The sequence below is a fragment of the Nycticebus coucang genome, chromosome 3, assembly GCF_027406575.1.
Source record: "Nycticebus coucang isolate mNycCou1 chromosome 3, mNycCou1.pri, whole genome shotgun sequence".
Lineage (NCBI taxonomy): Eukaryota > Metazoa > Chordata > Mammalia > Primates > Lorisidae > Nycticebus > Nycticebus coucang.
In genome coordinates this window covers 136131455-136151788 of record NC_069782.1, presented here as the reverse complement: position 1 = coordinate 136151788, position 20334 = coordinate 136131455, and the positions used below count along the sequence as shown (strand labels likewise).

At 39.8% G+C, this 20334-nt stretch overlaps 1 protein-coding gene across 5 annotated transcripts in view; it reads left to right on the top strand.

Moving 5' to 3' along the window:
• Nucleotides 1–20334, top strand: part of SORCS1 (sortilin related VPS10 domain containing receptor 1) — a 521473-nt gene that overhangs the window by 215807 nt on the left and 285332 nt on the right. The gene's annotated exons all lie outside the window — the stretch shown is intronic.

Genomic DNA, 20334 nt, shown 5'->3' with positions numbered 1-20334 from the left:
GGGGAAGTGGGAGGGAGAAGGTGTGGATTTAATATAGTCACAGGTTTTTGATTACTGTCATCAACTGGACATTTATTTACTGAGATAAGAGAGTGCATGTGATTTAAAGTCACTCTGGGACAATCTATTACATAAGAGTAAGCAGAGAACCCATGGACCAGCCGGGATTATACTCAAGGGTAAGAGACGCCTGCTCCCAAAGAATAAAACTCCGAAGGAAGACAGAAACAGAGGCCACTCTTTAAGTCACTTGTCTTGTTTGTTTGAGGCAGTCTGGGTACAGCTCATGCTGTTTTGCTTTTCCCTTGGCAGGGGTCTCTGTTCTCTGGCATAAAGTGAGATGAGGGGAACCGTATGGGGTGGTGGTGGTGTAAAGCTCCTTTTTAGGGAAATAATGACGTAGCTTTGGAAGAGAGGGGAGGAATTTGCTACTTACTCCCCAGAACCTTTTTGATATCTGAAAAACTGATGGGGATAGAAAATATAACCATTTTAAATGTGATTAAACCTGAAACCCAATAATACAGTAAACCAATCAGGGACATTGTAAAACTTGAGCCATGTTCAGCATGACTGTATAATTTATCTTTCAAACTGAAACCCTTTAGAGAGCAGGCACTATGAATAATTACATTTAGGCATCATGAATAAATTAGGATTTTTCTGAGCTCCTAGGACATACATGGTTATCCTAAGCATACTCTGCTGCTTCCAATATGTAGAAGAGTTTCTTGTTGTTGTTGTTGTTTGTTTGTGGGGGAGTTAGAAGAGTTGTTTTGTTTTCTTACGTTTTTTGCTAGAAATGAGAACTAAAAACAAATTCCACTTTTCAGCAGCTTCATGACATTTAACGTGTAATAGTAGTAGGCACCCCCTGAAACAAGCAGCTCAGGGAATTCACTGTTTTTTTGGTGTGTGTTTTTTTTTTTAGTTTATTTTTATTTTTTTCACTTCAGGGTTTATGGTATTTTGAGTTACACATATACCTATCAGAATCCAGGCAAGGCACTGAAATCAGTCTCGCCAAGAATCCTTACCTTTGTGGACAGAAGTCCCAATAGATACTTTATTCCCTGGCAGAAACATATTCAAAGTAAGGGAGGGAGGGGCGAGGGACGCAGTGGCTCACACCTGTCATCCTAACAGTCTGGGAGGCTGAGGCCTGAGGATCCCTTGAGCTCAGGAGTTCAAGACCAGCCTGAGCAAGAGCAAAATCCTGTTTCTACTAAAAATAGAAAAATTAGCCCAGCATTGTGGCAGGTACCTGCAGTGCCAGCTTTTTAGGAGGCTGAGGCAAGAAGATTGCTTGAACCCAGGAATTTGAGGTTGCTGTGAGCCAGGCTGATGCCTCTGCATGCTAGCCTGGAGCAACAGAGTGAGAATCTGTTTCAAAAAAAAGTAAGGGAGATGGATAGTTCATATTATTAGGTGTGTGCCACTGAAGAGCCTTAAGAGTCAGTGAGAGTAAGGGGGAGAAAAACGAAGATTTCATTTCAGAAGGCCTTGGTTTATGTTTCTCTCCCTGGCACTTAACTGTGGGAGACTCAGCAAGTATTTTACCTTTCTCCAGTGAAAAGGGCATAACTCTCATGCCATCACTTCTTGATAAAGAGATGTTTAATTGGTCACTATTGTAGACAACATTAAAATCTACACTGTAGTACTATTTTCATTTGTCAGACAGTTAGACAGCAGTCGTTAGGAGAGCGGCTGTAAGTGCTTTATATTTACCACCGAACTACAGTGTAAAGCTTCTGCAGCCTTGCCTCTGCTGCTGTTCATCGGAGCCCAGACGTTGAAACTTCTGGGGAGGAGATAATTGCTTGTTTTTCATTCCGTAGACATCTGAAATCCTCCTTTCTCCTCTGTCTTCCCCTCTCTCTCTCTTCCCTGCGCCCTCTACACACACACCGCTGCCAGAGTGCCTGTGAGGGTGCACAGCAAACGGCAGAGTCTGACCAAGACATTCACTATTAAGAAGATGCTTTGCCCAAAGCCTTTTCTGTCTGGCAGACGGTGCTGGCATAAAACAGGTGCAGATTCTTACCTCTCTGGAAGATGGAGAGGACAGGAAGACTTAAAAAAAAGTTACAATGATGAGAACTTAATTAGGGAGTTCAGGGAATAGTAAACAAGATATAAATTCACCTGGTATTCCAAGGATGTGCGAGATGAGCTGCAGCTACTGAGAAAACAATTACTCAGGAGGAAGTTGGTACAGGCTCCTGGCCAAGTTGGCTTTAGTTTCCAGTGCTTGAAGTGAGCACCACTCATAGGAGATACCAGGTATTTTTAGGTATTTGTTCTGTGCCTCGCCATAGTGGAATGATTCCTTCAAGAGTTTGAAGGGTTCTTTGAAACCTAGAGATTGCCAAGCCAGTTTGCAATCCATTAATTAACGTTGATGAAATTAATCACGTGACCCTATGGTTCTCAGCAGGATACTGTGGGGGGGAACAGATTTTGCCCACAAATGCCATTTGGCAATATCTTGAGACACTTTTGGTTGTCATGAATAGAGGCAGGGAATCCCACCGGCATCTGATGGATGGAGGCCTGGGATGCTGATAAACAAGATATAGAACAGAAGGCAACCCTCTATGGAAAAAAAAAAAAAAAAAATGATCGGGCCTTGGGGGCTAAGTCTGGATTTAGCACTTTGGAGAACACCAAACAAGCAAAAAATATGTCTCCATCCTTAAGACATGTAAATCCTTGATGCAAAGGAGATCAGAACTATTTGTGGAAATAATTCCTCATCCAGGGGTACTTACTGAGCACCTGCTGTGTGCCAGGCACTCACAAGGTTTTAGTGTTAATTATAACTATTAATGTCGTGCCTTCCTGAAAAAGCTTAAAGTCTGTCAAGGAAGACACATACTAAAAAAAGAAAATACACACAGAATTTAAGGTATATTGGGATAATCATATTTGGAGGGAAAAAGTCAGAGTTTCACTAAGAGAAGATAACAGAAGTACTTTTATTAGATCGGGTGGTCTAGGACAGTAGGTCTTAACCTTCCTAATGCCGCAGCCCTTTAATACTGTTCCTGTGGGTCGCGACCTACAGGTTGAGAACCGCCAGTCTAGGGAAACCTCTCTGAGAACATGATATTTAGGTTGAGAAACAACTGGTTTGATGAGAAGTGACAGGAAAAAAGAATGAGAATTTGGAAAGTAAATACTATTCTTGGTACAGAGATTGATACAGGCAAGTTTATGTGGCAGAAAGAACTAGCAAGGAGGGAAAAATCGTACAATTAGAAACAAGAACGTGGGCCCAGAAGGACTGATGGTATGATGGGAGAAAATAAAACATGGCCATCAGTCACATGGCAACTCCACTCGCTCAGTAAATAGGTGTGAGTGCTTTTGAGGTGCTAGACCCTGGATACGAATTAGATGGTAAAATCAGAAACGGTTCCAGCTCTCAGAAGGTTTAGACTAGTGGGGGGGAGTCCACAAAAATAAAATTACATACATAAATAAATAAATAAGTAAAATATAAGAGTTATATACTGGAGCAAATAAATCTGTGTCTTTGTGAAAGGATTAAAGGATTCTGCCTCGGCAGGATGATAGAGAAGATTTTTATGCCAAAGGGATGACCAAGAGGTGTGTGGAAAGTGGCTGAGAGAAGTGGGCTAGAAAGACAAAGTGTGAAGGCGTCTCGGCGGAGGCATTGCGGAGCCAACACGCACAGTAAGAATGGGGAACGTAATGCCCCGGTGCGGCTGGAGTGGAGGAGGCTGTGAAATGTGACCATACAGGGGTAGAGAGGCATGAGAGAGAAGGGGGAAGTGAGGGCGGATGTGCAATTCGAACGATAAATAAGGAAAGGCCGACATTATGGGGGCAAATATTACAGGAAAAGGAGAGGGATGATGCGTAAGTTCAGGTGTGGAGGTGGGAATGCACTGGTTTGTTCATGTTCAAGAAATCCTCAGGGAGTGGAAAATAGAGCTTGGGGTAATCCACTGAATAGGATGGGGGTGTCAAAGATGAAGGATAGGTACGTACCTGGGATGCTTAATAGGAGGAATCATGTTGCCATTCAGTGACAGAGGGAACTCTGGGAGAGCACCCATTTTGGAGAAAACGGTTGCAAGTTCAGTTTTAGAAAAGTTGAATTTGAGGTCAGGTTGAGACACCCAAGTGTAGTTTTCAAAACCAAGTCTGGAACTGAGAGAAGTCTGAGCAGCCACCATGTCCTGCTTGATTAAAAGCTGACTCATGGAACCATGCAGCAGCTGCTATCTTGCCCCAAACACAGCCTCACTTCTGTTATCTGCAAGTTTGAAAGTGGGCATAGCCTGTGTCTGCCAGCAGACAGGACTGCTCACCTGAAACTAAGCAAGGAGCCAAAGAGAGCACAGGATCCACGCTGAGCGCATGCTGAAGGGAGAGAGGAGGCGAATGGTTAGACATCAGGTTTGCCGACATGGAGGGGCAACACTTGCACCTGCCCAATTTGCAGAGAGGAGACTTGAAGTCTCACCGTTATTCATGTAAACCCTGAAGTAGCTGATTAATGCTGTGCTGACTAATGAGCTAATTAGAAGAAAGACCTGTAGCTTGGGAAGGACTTTTAAAGTTATCTGGATCAATACACGCCTGTTTCAGTTGAAAAGGAAGTCCTGAGAGGACAAATGACTTATCTAAAGTCACCCTGCACATTAAGGAGAGAGTGTGGCTGCCTTCTCTCCCTGCTCAGGTCACTGTCCTACAAGGCTCTCTCCTCCAGAATTTTGCATGTGAAGGGAGCCGCAGGCAGTGTTATTTCACTGCCTGGCATGTTGAGCATAGATGCTGATCAAATAGCCCCAGGCCCCGTTAGTTAAAGCAGACAGTGTCTCAGTGCTTTTCATGGCTTTTTGCTGGCACAAACTTATAAATCACTCCACTGAAATCAAGAATCGCTTGGATAATGATATGAACCTTAACTACAAATTTAGCAGTCTGTTCGGCCTCCCATGGTTTTAGTTTATCACTGTCCCAAGGGAAGAATGGGGATAAAAAGCAGCATAAGAAACAAGCTAATAAATTTGTTTTTTTAAAACCCAGCATCCTCCTCCCTTCCCTTGGCAAATGCTATAAATTTTGGGCCTTTATGGTTTGCTGGAGGGAGCAAGCTCAATGTCAAAAGTGTTTTAATAGCCTTTGATTTACTTTTTAAGTGCTTATTGGGGTGATTGATGACAGTGTTTGAAACCAATCAGAGACTTGGGCCAGACTTGGAACTTCACAGCCATCTTCCCACTGACTGAATGTGCGTGTGGGTTGTTTCAGTTTGGGGAGGACTTAGAAGCAAAAGAGGGGCTCGACTTACATTTTCTTTTCTCTATGAATGGCAGGTGGCTCTTGTTTTTCCCTAGTGCTACGTAAAAGAACATGGTTACTCAAGAACATTCCTTAGACTTCTGTCCCTCAAATGTCCGGTTTCAGTAGCCACCTGCTGAGTGATAATAGAGTGGCCTGGACTTGGGACTTCACCCTGCCTTCAACATTTACAGGAAAAACGACCCTCCTATGTTAAGTCATGAACTCAGACAAGAGCCAGCACTCCATTTTGCATGCCCCAGAGTCCTGCTGAAAAGCAAACCAGGCAGCGTAAGCAGTAATTGGCTTGGGTTTGCGTTTGTTCCTGTCTTAATAACTGCCTCGCCACGCACAGTGCCCAGCTGAGTGAACTGTGAAACTCCTGTCCCCTTAATAGATAGAATTAAGTTGCATTTCATCCTGTGTTCACTCTGTGACTCCCCAGTAGCCAGCATAACTGAGTAGGCTGTCCGGCGGGCTTTTGAGATGTAAATACTATCCCCTCCACGTGAGGATCCATGAAATCAGTTCCTGGGTAAGGCTTATAAGACATTAAGATGAACAATCAGTGTTTTGCACTTCCAGCAGCATTTTTCTTGCCTCTAAATCCATCCATGATGTTCATCAGTTTGTTTAATAATGCCTGGGGAGCCTTTGGTTCCGGTATTGAATAATGAACATTCGGGAGTGCCCTGCTTTAAATTCTCTCTAAATGTGTGTTCCCTTCTGTGTACAAAATACAAATTGACAAGAAAGAGACTTTCTTTTTCTCATTCGGAAAAGAATTGACATGGGTAGTTTCAGAAAATGATACCTGGCCAAAGAAAAGACATTTTAGCAATACAATTCCTTCTTTTTCACTTTTATTTATTTATTATTTTTGTTTTCTTTTCAGTCCAGTGGTTTCGCCTTTAGAGCACAGGCTCACAATCTGACTGTCAGAATCACGTATGAGGATTTAAAACAAATTCAGCAATACATATACCACACCTGGATGCCTGGGGTGGGCCCAAAATCTACATTTTGCATTTCTTCTTGTGCAACCCAAAAAGATTGTATACGTCTTTAATTAATCCAATCTCTTAGAGAACAGTGAGCCTACATTTATGTACTTAGATGCTCTGGGAAACTTGTTGAAATGTAGATTCTTAGGCTAAAGAGATTGATTCTTAAGGATAGAGGTGAGAATCAGAAATCAGTACTTTAATAAGACCTTTCTGTATAAAAAAATAAAAAAATAATCTCATAAGAAAAAGTAGTACAGACAGACTGTCAGGGGCCATCATTGTTTTGTTTTGCTTTTTATCATTTTGTTTTGGTTTTATTTCAAAATATTACAGGCCACAAATGGTTTTGGTTACAGGTATTGATTTTGTTATACTTGAGTCAGAATTATAAGTATGCACATCAGCCAGATAATGTGGATTGTATCCATTCTTGTTTAGTAATTCTGACTTAAGGAATTTGGCTGAATTAAGCACAATAACTGGATTTCATTACCACTTTTCACCATGTTCAGTAAGTACAATCTTATCATCTGGCCACAGTTAACCTAAAGCAGTGGTTCCCTTGCAGTCTTTACTTTTAAGGAGCTTTTCTTATAATATAGGGTGACTGTAAAGTTCATGTGCAATTTAAAATAGTGTGCAATTTAAAATGGCTACCCTGTATAAACTTGTGCCCGAATCCCCACCTCTACCAAGACGTCCTGCTTAAGTTTGTCTGGGATGGGTCCTGGATTGGCATTTTAAAAAGTGTCTCCATGTGAGTCTCATGTGAGACCCGTATTGAGAACTGATGTGTGAAGCTAGTCTCTAAAGAGGGTAGAACTGAGGCTATATAATTAGAAAAGGAAATAAATCAAGGAAAGAAAAGGACGTTTTGCAGGGTTTATTCTCATCCTTGGGCCCTGAGGGAGGTGGTGGTGGTATCTATCTATCTGTATCTATCTATCCCATGCCTCACTTCTGCTGTAGTAGGGAACCCCCTGCTTCACTGGCTGTGGTGCACTCCATTGAAGAACCCTGAGTAATGCACCCAATGGGGAGCTTCTGGATGAAGGAAGCTCACATTCCTCTGAAAAGCCAACTTCTTGGTTGTTGCAGCTAATCTACAGATATTATCCACAGCAACAAGGAGTACTTGGACATCTACTGAAAATTAACACTCTGTACGTGGACATTGCTTTACAGTTCACAAAATATTTTCACATGCATTTTCTTCTTTGAGCTTTACAAGAGATCTGAGTGGTAGACCGAATGAGGCACCTGGGGCTTAAAGTGCTCGGGTGATCTATCCAAGAGCGGATATCAAGAATATATCAAACTTGGATGAGACAGTAATTCCAGTCACCTGATTCTGCCTCCAAATACTGGTAATTATTATAGTTGGAACATGGGGAAACAGATTAACAATGCTGGTTATTGCTACTTATTTTATGCACATTAAGCAATGATTAACAGTACATCAGACCTATTGTCAGAGTTGTTATATTAGAACAAGTCTTAGAAAAACAGAGTTGATTTGAAGAAAAGAAAATAATGAAAAATGAACAGTAGCACATGCTGTGGTCCAGAATCAGGTAGAATCCTAGTGGGGGCACACAGTGACCATCAGAGCATGATGGTGTATTTATGTTCAATAGATAATAATTTGGACATTAATTGAGTTAAAAGATGCTATTATAAAACAAATTAAAAATGACCAGAGTTACTTTTGCCTTGCATGAGAAAATGTCATATTAACTGATATCAATGGTAATAATGTATCTCAGTACTACACACTTCTTCATGACTGGTAAGAGGAGAGTGCATATGTGACCCTTTGTCTAAGGCCAACAATCAGGAAGGTTGATTCTGTGTCAGGGGCCAGATGAGCATCTTTTCTTTGTTGTCTTGTTTAAGTGTCAAGCAATGTCATGGTTCTGTATTTGTCATTAGCCACATTGTATATGGATATATATACATATATCAAGGGTGCCAAAAAATAATATGTATATACATACTGTACACCATGTTATCTGTGGATTATATACAATATTATGTATATACTCTGAGCATAACTTATAATTTCAGAAATCGAATATGACTTGCATTCATATTTTGTTATTAGTATATACTGAATATTAACATTTTAATATAGTTCTTTTCTTTCTTAAAATGTGTACACATTTTGTTGGCAGTCTGGGTATGTGTGTGTATATACGTATACCTGTAATACACATATATAAGTGTGTATCTATACATATTTATGTATATGTGTATGTATATATATGTGTGTGTGTGTGTGTGTGTGTATACACAGAGAGAGATAACTGTTAAGTAGCTTACCTCAATTTTCACATCAGGATAAAATCAAGTTCCTTATATCCAGAGCCCAATTCTCAACTACCTTTTTCCATCTGAACTATATAAAAACCTTTTTCAAATGGAAAAGGGAGAATTAGATACACATTTAGGGGAAGAAGCCACAGAGAACAGAACTGTTCTGCATTATATATTTAGAGAAGTTGTTTTGCTTTGCTAAAGCAGGGAGATGTGGCTAGAAAAACAATACCAATAAGTAGGAGTGACTGACAACTACAGATTTTTTATTCATTTCATGATATGCAACATGGACTCTGTCCCCTGTGCCAAGCTCTGAAGATTTAGCCCTTCCCCCATGTCATCAATCAGATGCGTAGTAATACTTGTAATTATTAATGTATTTGTAGGTGTAGACGTCGTTTGGTCTATGTTCATGTATGTGTTGCGTTGTAGTGTACGTGTGTAGAAATATCATAGAAAGGGGACTGAAGTCATGGACCAGAGGAAAGGGAACAGCCACCAGAGGTGATTTATAAAAAACTTGGAGAAATCAGTTTGGGGATGGAAATAACTTGTAAAACTAATGATTGTGGGAATGCATAACAGTCTTGAGAAAGATGTAGAGGTTTTGAGGTGTCAACTGAAATAGACACACCATGAGCCCCTACTTACTGCAGTAACACCATTGTAACTAGGAGGGCAGGCCCCGTATGGTGTTTGGCAGACATGAAACAAAGAAATGAGTGTGTGGGTTTCAGCATTGATCTGATGCTATGGTCTGAGGGTAAGAATCCCTCTCCCTGTAACTGCCTGGGTGTGAGTCTGCATTTCTGTCTCTCAGTTTCTATTCCTAAGTATGTTATCTCTCTCTCCCTCTCTTGATATCATTTGCATCCCCCTTCTACTCCATACCTAGACCACTTTGCAAGGAAAAGATGGTGACTTCTGACAATGAAGGAAGTCTGACAAGGAAATTCATTCTTTTCACTCCAGTGAAATCAGCAAGGGTCCTCAGCATGAGAGCAATGGATTGAGGGCAAGGAAGGCAGCCAGGCAACCAGAATTCAATTGAAATTGAACGCAGTCCTCAAAGACCATGTGTTCTGTGGGTCACAGCCTCCCTCCCAAGCATCCAGGCAGCTAAGATACTGCACCAAGGAAGGAGGGGGCTCAAAGGGCTAGGTACTGCTTTCCTGGTAGCTGTTGGTGGTTAGCTGAGGTATGCAGCTCAGGGAAAAGGTGACCCTGGAAGACAGAGGACAGGCCTACATTTCTGTATGGAGAATCCTCAAAGAACTCAAACTAGACCTCCCATTTGATCCTATAATTCCCTTACTGGGCATCTACCCAGACGAAAAACAAAGAATCATTTTGTCATAAAGACATTTGCACTAGACTGTTTATGGCAGCTCAATTTACAATTGCCCAATTGTGGAAACAACCTAAATGCCCACCACCCCAGGAATGGATTAACAAGCTGTCATATTTGTATACCATGAAATACTATTCAGCCACTAAAAGGAGGTGACTTTGCATCTTTTGTATTAATTTTGATGGAGCTAAATACATTCTTCTTAGTAAAGCATCACAAGAATGGAGAAGCAAGAATCCAATGTCCTCAATTCTGATATGAGGAGAATTGATGCTAGGACATGGTGGGGGAGGGAGGAATGGAGGAGGGGAGAGAGGGAGGGAGAGAGGGGCATGTGAGGCCATGGTGTGCGACACCTCTTGGGGTAGGGCACTGTTAATAGTGGGACTTCACACAGCAAATGCAAGCAGTATAACCTGGCTTGTTGTACCTTCAGTGATTCCCCAACGATAAAAAATAAAATAAATAAATAATAAATAAATAAAACATCTGAAGAATCAGGGAATTCACAGAGAAAACAAGTATCATGCAGACAATAAATGGAGTAAAGGGAATGTTTCCAATTGGTTGGAGGGACAGAAGTTAGGTGGTGAAGGATGAAGATTTCTGGAGCAGACTTGAAGGGAGAAAACAAGAGCTAGTCCATTGTGAGTGCCTCCGTTACCCAGGGTGTGCTCTGTGTCAGGACTAGTGGGCCCCAGGGGAAGAACGGACAGAATGCAGAACGCACGGCTCTGACAATTTATCCAGCTCGTGCCTTGGAGGGACACAAGCAGTGAGCAAGGCAGAAGAAGAGAAGTGAGGGCTCCCCAAGCTGTCAACCCCAGCCCAGAGAAGGGACAAAAATCCTCCTTAGAATAAGAGGGGTCAAGCTTGTGGCTCCTGGAAGTCCTCAGTGGTGACAGGCAAGTTACATCAGCCTTAAGTCTGACTTCTGTGTTCTAGATCACTGTGTGATCATGAAACTTCTTCGTGCAACTTAAGACATTTGCCAGACAGGAGGGAAGTTAGAACTAGGGCTACTGGCATATGCCCACAGGTCAGAACCCACGGAACTGTTAGCTGACAACAGTAGGCAGAAGACGCAAATACTTGGGTGTGACAGTACATGAGCTGCCATGCTAGAGGCCAGGCATTCAAATATATACAGTGACATATTTTTAAAGATATACATATAAATAAATATATATAGTCCAGACCCTGTACAGAAAGACCTCTACCTAGGGAAAAAAAAAACATTAATAATCACTCAAAGCACTATATGCTGAAAAGCAAATGGTGGATAATTTCAAGACATCAGAGGAAGGGCAGTGGGTTGTGAGCTATTAAGCTTTCCTAGGAGACCTGGAATTAGCACTGTTATTTTCAGTTTGAGTAGAGTTGGTGTATATGTGATATAATCTTACCTTAATCTTATTCATAGGTACCCGCTTTTGTTATCAAAATAGGAATACCGTCATTACTTTTCTCAGTATCAGAATAATATTTACTTAAAAAATGAAATCATGTAAAACCTACCATAATCCAGCATCCTAAGATAATAACTATTAATATTTAGGTATATATGCTGCTTTTTTCCATACATGCCAACACAAAGAAATAGTTTAATGATAATATATTTGAGCTGTATTCTTTATTTTTCTCCAATCAGTATGTACTAATCATATTTTCATGTTAGTCAATATCAATTTACATCATATATTTTACTATATGACAGTATTCATTTAATGAATATGTCATAAAATATTTATGAACTCCCCTATTATTAGTCATTAGGTTCTTGTCAATGTGTTAATATTTATGTGTATCACTGGGATAAAATCCTTTGACCTAGCAAGATCATTGCTAGGGAATAATGAAAAACATCTTACAACAATTCAAGCAACATCATGTCACGTACACAGTTGCTCTCCAGAATAGCTGCACAGCGTATGTATCTATTACCAAGTTACTTGTGTGCCTGTTTCCCCAGACATTTGGCAGCAATAGTATTATCATTCTTTTTTCAATCTTTGTCAGTCTTTTAGCTTGGAAATACAGTTGTGGCAAAATAGCCTTTTTATTTATTTATTTATTTATTTATTTATTTATTTATTGTTTCTAAATCCTTTACAGTGTGTAGAGGTTGATTCTTTCACATTGTGGAAAAATAGCCTTTTTATTTATTTGTTTATTTTTTGTTTCTAAATCCTTTATAGTGTTCAAGAAGTTGGTTATTTTATATTGTGGCCAGTTGCCACCACATTCTCGGATACTTCCCCAGGGTGTTATAGGTGAGCAGTCTACGTTCTATTGATTAGATATGCTTTAGAATGCAAGCAGAACATTGAGTTTATGTTCTGAACTTCAGGGTTGTATTCTAAACCAGACTGCCCTGCTATTATAAGTCACAGTTGTTGAGCCTAGATGTTTTCACAAAGTAGAGAAGGGTATTGATAGAAGGTAGATGGAATTCAAGTTATAAAATGAGGGAAATTAATTTAGTCATGACCTTGGAGATATAGTACAAAGAGTTGCAAAACATTATGGAACAGACTGATGAACTGAGAGATTTATAAAGCATTTTAGAATCCTTTAGTTCTAAAATTCAGTGTTTCAATTGTTGATAGTAGAGTTAGTAGGCGTTCAATATAATTCATCCTTTGTATGCGCAGAAATGCACACACATAAGCAAAAGTGAGAGAAACAGGGGAATTGGACCAAAGTTAAACAATGAATTACTGGACAAACAAGAGCTCGAAACCCCTCTGAGCCTGTTTGCAGATATGGTCCCATTTCCGTGATAACTGATCACTTTAATTGTAAAATTACTTGGAGTGAAATTTTTTATATAAATATTTAAATCACTTACAAAGTCCCACCATAGCCTTTAAGGAGGAAATAACGGTTTGAAAATTTTTTTCTTTACATCATGGTGACTGTAGTCTTTATTTTTAAATTTCAGATTAACGTGAGGGTGAAAATGTTTAGGTTATATTGTTTTCATTTCTAAGTAAAGTTCAAGTTGTAAAGAGGAGGTGGGAGGAGGGAAGATGGTTGGTGAGTTCTCACCAAAGGGTTACTAAATTTTTAATAGTCTTGCCCCATAATTTTGATAAGATTTTTTAAAATTTTTCTTTATTATATACTGATAGTCTCTATTTTTTTAGAAATATGTTTATTTCACCCAGACTTGTAAATATCCCATTATATTGAAGAGCAGAATTTATTGTTTAAGCCTTGTACCTTTACCTTTCTATTCTGCGATTTTCTTTTTCTTTTTTTGCAGTTTTTGGCCGGGGGCTGGGTTTGAATCCAACACCTCCTGTATATGGGGCTGGTGCCATACTCTGTTGAGCCACAGGCGACGCCCTATTTTTCTATTAATAAATTTATCAGATTCATGCATCGATATTTAATATTAACATACCAGTTATATTTTCCTGAGAAACTCCTGGATTTATTAAGAAATATAATGCTTTTCTTTTTTCTTCTTTAAGTCAAGCTTTTCTGTCTTTTGGTTATTTCCTTCCTTCTACTATTGTTAGAGTTGTAGTTATTTTCTACTTTCTACAATTTAATAATTACTTTTTAACTTTCATTTTAACTGTTTAATTTTGAACACATTTCAGGTTAAATATCTACATAGTGAAGTTGTGGTATATCCCATTTTGATAGCAGTATTTGCATTTTAATTTTCTAATTAGTCTATAATTGTTGACTTTATTTCCTCTTTCAATCAATACTTCTTTCTGGAAAGTGCTTTTGATTCTTTTTCCTTCCCCCCTTCGCCCCCCGGAGATGGTGGGGAGGCTTCTCACTGTGTTGTCCAATCAGGTGTGCAGTGGCTAGTCTCAGGTGCCATCATAGCTCACTCAAGCCTCAAACTCCAGGCCTGAAATGATCCTCCTGCCTCAGATTCTTGAGTAGCTGGTACAAAAGGCACCTGCCACTGCACCCAGCTTTTGATTTCTTAGTATAACATTGTTTTTATTTAAAATTTGTTAATTGTCTAATTTTACTTTTTGAATACTGTGGCTCACTATAGATGTCCTGGGTCTCAACCTTTGCCCTTAAACTCTAGAGTGCAAGTACAAGTTAGTGAACAGAGATCTATCAGTTGGATCCATGCATGGGATAATTGGGTAGAATTTTCCCAAACTTGGCATAGTTTAGCTGAAATCTTACTTTCATAGTTTAGCTGAAATCTCACTTCTAGGGCTATACATCTTCTTATGATTTTGTGAGTTTGTCCAAGGTGGGAGAGAAGGGAGCTCCAGATGCCATTAAAACTCGGGAGTTCAGTCATAGGCAGTTAATGATCTATTCCATATTCTTGGTTTAAGCACCAGGCTCTGTCCTGCACAGTCCTCACAAGCCCAGGGGTGTGATTTGTCTCATCAGGAAATTCCTGTAGTACTTGGATGTGTTCCCCTGTGTGGTGCTTTTTGTTTTTCCTTCTCTGGGGCTGAGCAATTGATTCGTATATCTCTTTTTCTCTATTAAAAGGTAATTTCCTTGCAGGCCTTCCTGGGTTCTTATGTGTCTTCATACACAGATAAAGATAAACCGTGACCGTAACAAGCACTAAATAGATGTGTGTTGAATAAATGTTCAGACCGAATCTAAATGTTAAACTGGCTGTAAATCTGCTGGATTTGACAAATCCCATGACCATCTATGATACTGGGAGGGATACACTGAACTGTATCTTTGCCACCTGGAGGATTTCTCTGGTGTGTCCTATGAAAATATTCTAAAGAGGAAGTTATAGGAGCTGGATTATAGCCATGATTCCAGTAGCAACTATGTGAATTTAGGCAATATCAATTAACTTCCTTCTACTTCATCTGTAAGTACAAAGGAGCTGTGTTTTCCTAGAGCTACGAGTGCTGATTTCTGGACTCTGATTCAGGGAGAAGGAAAGAAAGATGATTTTTTTTCTAAGTCATTGAAGAGAAATTAATGATAATGATGCAACCCCTTAGTCCTCTCAGAGAGACCTACAATAAGAAGCAAATAAAACTGCGTCGTCCTGTGCAGGCAAACATGGACATAAATCATCAGATTTGCAAATATCTACAGACCAGTGCCTGTAACAGTACAAACAAGGAAGAAAAGAAACCTTTCCCCAAGCTAATGCAAAATCTCATAGTAAGTAGAATTGGATCTTTTTGTCCTACTGAGAATGTTGTTATTAATGTAATTAAAGGTAATTAAAAATACATTTGGTTTATTTGTTGCTTTCCTTTCAAATTCTCTACTCTTTTTTTTTTCCCTCTCTGTAAAAGTCCTGCTGAGTCAGTTTGATCTTCCAAAACAAACAACGTTCATTAATTTACAAAATTTCAGGCAAAATTGTGAAAAGATGTTGGTATCAGAAATTAACGCAGAGCCAAGTAACAACAGGCTTGCCTTGAATTCCGGTTTTATATTCTGTAACAGTTATTTTGCTGAAGCTCTTGGAGATGACAAGAAGCCACTGGCACTTAGAGTGAATCTCATTTTTCTCAGTTCAGGAAAACAATTCATTACTAGATATAAGGCCTTGGCTTTCCTACACCCTTTATGCCTGTCAGTTGACACACTAATGGAAAGTGCAGAAACAAAAGCCTTCATATGAGTCCATGAGCCCTTAAAATTAGTGCATATTTATCAACCACAAAACTCTCTGGTGGTGGACGTTATGGTTGCAAACATTAAGGGGAAGGGGAGAGGAAGCCTGGACTACCCAGATTTGGAAGACCAATTAGGCAAAAAGAGCACGGCATAGGGTGGTGCCTAGGGCTCAAAGGAGTAGGGTGCTGGCCCCATATACCAGAGGTGGTGGGTTCAAACCCAGCCTGGCCAAAAAAAAAGAAACAAAAACAAAAAACCACCACGACCACCACCACCACCAACAAAAAGCACTGCATAAATTATTTCATCAGGTAGTTATTTCTTCTTGATTTAAGGACCCATCTTGATGTACACACATAATCATCTGTACAAGTACACCAATTCATAGTTTAAAATAACTTCACATAAATATAAACATTTTACATGTATATTGTAAAAAGTTTGAATATTTCAGAAATCAGGAGGTAAGTTACCCATATAATTAGTGCCAATTATAACCACTAAGCACTTGATGTGCTGTTTCTTTTTTTTCTAGAACTATTAACATTTTTAAAAAGTACTTTTGTACCACATACAAAATTATAAGCCCTAAATATTTTCAAACTTTATATGTTACTTTCTCATGCCATTTGTAGCTTTTGAAATTTCAAACCTTAATGTTTTCTAACATACAATATTGTAACATATAGCTGAATAATTTATCTTGTGTTGGTGGACATATAGGTGATTTCTATTAAATTGGCTGTGATAAATAATATTGTGATAATTTCAGGAAATATTTTTGTTGCATGCACATGTATGTGGGTAGAAATTTTATCCTCAAGGCCAATTCATGTTCGAGGGGTGAGGATGCTGGTTTAAAGGTGAAGGATTAAATTAAAACTTGCTGCATCAAGGTTTAGGGTCTGTATTAAGCCATCTATTATAAAATGGCAAATGAATCTTCAAATATATTTGACTAGCGTATATTCTTGTTGATTTTACAGCATAGTACCTGTTTTACTGGAACTCAGCGGTCATCGAACTTGATCATATTTTTATTGTTGCTGGTACTGTGCTACAACAGAAAATTTAATTTTAAAACTTTTTGTATCTTTGATTCCTTATAAAGTTGAGCATTTTGATATTCTTTCCTCTCCATCTTTTATGTTGTAGATAAATTTCTGTCTCTTACAAACTTTCCACCATGTCTGGGTTCCAAAAAATATGTATCTACAGAAACGTATTTTTGTTTGGTGTATTGTATAAGGCTTCTTTCTAATTATTGTGAATGAATCCCTAATATCCTGGGTGCACATGATGGTGGTACTGTTCTAGGGATCTCTGGGATAAGCCTTAATGTTGTCTTAGGGAGAACTAACTCTACTGAGTTACTAGGCTCAGCTATTTCATGTGCTGGAATATAAACCTTCCCCAGAGGGCTGCCTTTTGACTCAAGGACACCATAAGCAACTGGTATGTAAACCAGTTTCATCAAAGATGCTAAAGAGAGCAGAGAAGAACTAAGTTGGTGGGAAAACAAAAGCAAAACCATACAGTCCTGTTCATGACAGATCATCCCTTCAGTTGCACACTCTGAAGTTACAGAAGTTTAATCTCTCTGTGCTTCAGTTTCCTCATCTGTGTACTAAAGATAAAATTAATTCCTATTTCAAAGAGTTATGGAACTGTTTTTTAAATTTAAAGCATGATATTAGATATTGTCTTTCTTGAATTTTCCCTGAAAGAGATTCTGAGAATAGGATTCTACTGCAGGTTATTTATTTGCCAGCTGATCCTTGGAAACGAAGTTTGGAGAGTGGGAGAAGTTAGTCAGGAATGGAAAGTCAGCCAATAGAGTGTAAATTATGGAGCCAGTCATCACTGTGGGTGACTGAAGCTTAATCAATCCTGCTGGGGAAGTTTGGGAGTCAGCATAGAACACACACTTCTGAGTTATCCTCCATAAGGAATGAAAGAATTAGATTATCTTACATAGCAATTCCTATTGGTCATTGATTAAGAGTTGGCACAGGGGGTGTTAATTCTCTGGCACATCCTGCCTGACTCTGTAATCACTGAGGGGGAGGGGATTCCTGCAACCAGAGAAAAGCTGAAGATAGTGAGAAGTAGGACTACTATTAATAGTGATAATACCAGTCCTGACAAATAAATTCACAAGCTCTTTCTAGAAAAAGTGCTGTATACCTCCATGACTGAATATCACTGGTCACCTTTGAAGTATTCCCTTGGGAAGCTATGCACTGATATCAGCACCTAGTCCACCCTTCAAAGCAATGTTGGAACTCTTTTTCTGGAATGACCATTGGAGTTGTCATTGTACAAAGGCCCAACAATTAAGTTCACAAACTTGCCACCTTGGGCTTACATTGGCAGCACTGTACAAACAACTCCGTAAGGTTTCATATCCTTGGCGTGTGAGTGTTACACAGCTGTGCTCATGTTGATGTGTGGCAGTGTCTAGCTGGTGTTCATCGTGGTTTCTGTGTGCCATGTGACAGCTCTAATAGCCAGAAAAAAAGAGCTCCAGAATTGCTTCCAAGGATAGACTAGGTGCTGGTGTCAGTGCGTAGTTTCCCAAAAGGTGTACTTTGAAGGTGACCATGTGATATTCAACAATGAGACATGGAGCACTTTTCCCAGGATGAGTTTGCACAGACTTAATTGTCAGGTTGAGTTGACCTAATTTTCATAGACTGGACATGCGCCACAAGTACCTGTCAGTACAGTAGGCCTTGCTCCTTATGTTGACCACAGCTGTATGTTGACCAGTTTGTTACAGCCCCTTTGGGTGGCCAACTTACGGAGATGTGTATATGCAATGAGCGACAGGATAGGAGAGTGAAATTACAGGGCTCATTCTGTGATTTGCATGTACTTCCATGTACTTGGAAGGAGGCGTTGATTCAGTCAAGTGGTAATTGTTGAGTCTAGAGAACCTGCAGATACCAGGACTTTGTGAAAGAAGTTAAGGGATTTTGAATCTATTTTGAAAGACTTGAGGAATCCTGAAAGACTTGCAAAGAGAGCTCTTTGAGTGCTGTTCGGAAGATACTTTGTAGAAATGTTATCCTGGAAGCCCAAAGACCAGTTCAGAGGTTACTGTGGAAAATTTTGAAAACAAAAACAAAAACCAGTAAGGCCTGGTGGCAGTATGGTTTTAAGAAATAGTAAAGAGGTGGAATCAAGAGAATGTGATGTAGTTCATGAGGGTTGGGGAGTAAGGTGGGTAAGATGGAGCAGTCAGAATGATTTTCAGTCTTCAGACTGGGCACTTGGCTACCCGGCTGTGCATCTGCCATGAGGACGCGGGAAAGAGAGGTGACAGTTTTTAGGATAGAGGATTGGAGAGTGTAATAGAGCAGATGTTGCTTGATTATCTTTCTTTAGGATCTAACATTCCTTCTCTCCCTCTTTCTTATTAGTGCCTAGTTGAGTCCTCATTCTGAATAGAGCATGTTTTAACTCCTTAACAAACCCATGTTGTTAAATCTCTAGGGGTTAGTGGGAAATCCAGGCAGGGAACTTAGTGGCAGCCACTTGGGTTCATGTGTAGACTGGCAGGAAGAACAGGGGTGGGTTAGGATAGGATTAGTTTATAATGACTACAGAAAAAACATGACTTGGCTGTAGGTTCCCATCTCAGCAGTATCACTTTCTACCAGTAGGACCTTGGCATGGGTCCTTCACGACTTAGAACGATCGTTGGAGAAATGAATGATTCATGGAGTAAGAATCTGCCTGGAAAACCATTAAGGACCATGCAAATCTAAAATCAATTAATGTATAAACTAAGGAAGAAATTAGGTCAAAAAACTAGCACTGCTGTGACAGGAAGAGTCAAGACCAGGCCTAGGTTCCTTTCCTTACATCCTGAGGACAGACTATAAATAATGAGCTTTAAGATTTGTGGGAAAAGATGATAATATAGATAAATACAATAATGAATGGCTTAGAATAGAGAAAAGAACCATCAGAATTATCAGTAACATCAGGATCTGCTTCTTTGGGAAAAAATAAGGAAGGAGAACCCAGGAGAGAACAAGAATGATGTAATCAGGCTGGCAGCCCTGTGAGCCTTCCCCTCCCCTACAAGTCTGGCTCTGATTCCTGTCAGCCACACCACCTACATCTTCTCAGCAGTGTATCCTAGATTTGCACCCTGACAGCCACAGCCACCCTCAGCCCCCCACGCAAAAATTCACTTGGTTGGTGACAGTGGCCATTTATATAAATGGGGTTGATGGACTCTTGAGCCATGCTGATTTGGGAACTGTTGAAATGATTATCCTTTTAGGGGAGAACAGAAGACAATTGTGATGCATACAGTTAATAAGATCCTGATCTACCTGTGAAACTCCTCCACAGAAAGCCCAACATAAGGGCAGCAATTCTGCTGGAAAAGTTGGCTGTCAGGCATCTTACCAGGTGGGAGGATGATTAGCAGGCTCAGTGCTGTAGGTGGGTTTATTTTAATAGATGTTTTGAGGACATTGTGGGGCAGACCAACAACTGATCAGCATAGATTTAAAGAAATCTGAAAAGCAAAATGACAAGACTGGGAGTAGAAACATGGAGACATTTTTCAAAAATTTCCCTAAACAACCAAGAGGATGAGAGGATTTTGCATAGCTCTGGGAGCTTGTCGAGATGCAACTACAGCAATGCTCTTTTGAAAGAGCTGCGCAAATAAACGTCATCAGGCAGTGTTTTCAGGTTGAAAGCAACAAAAACTAACTC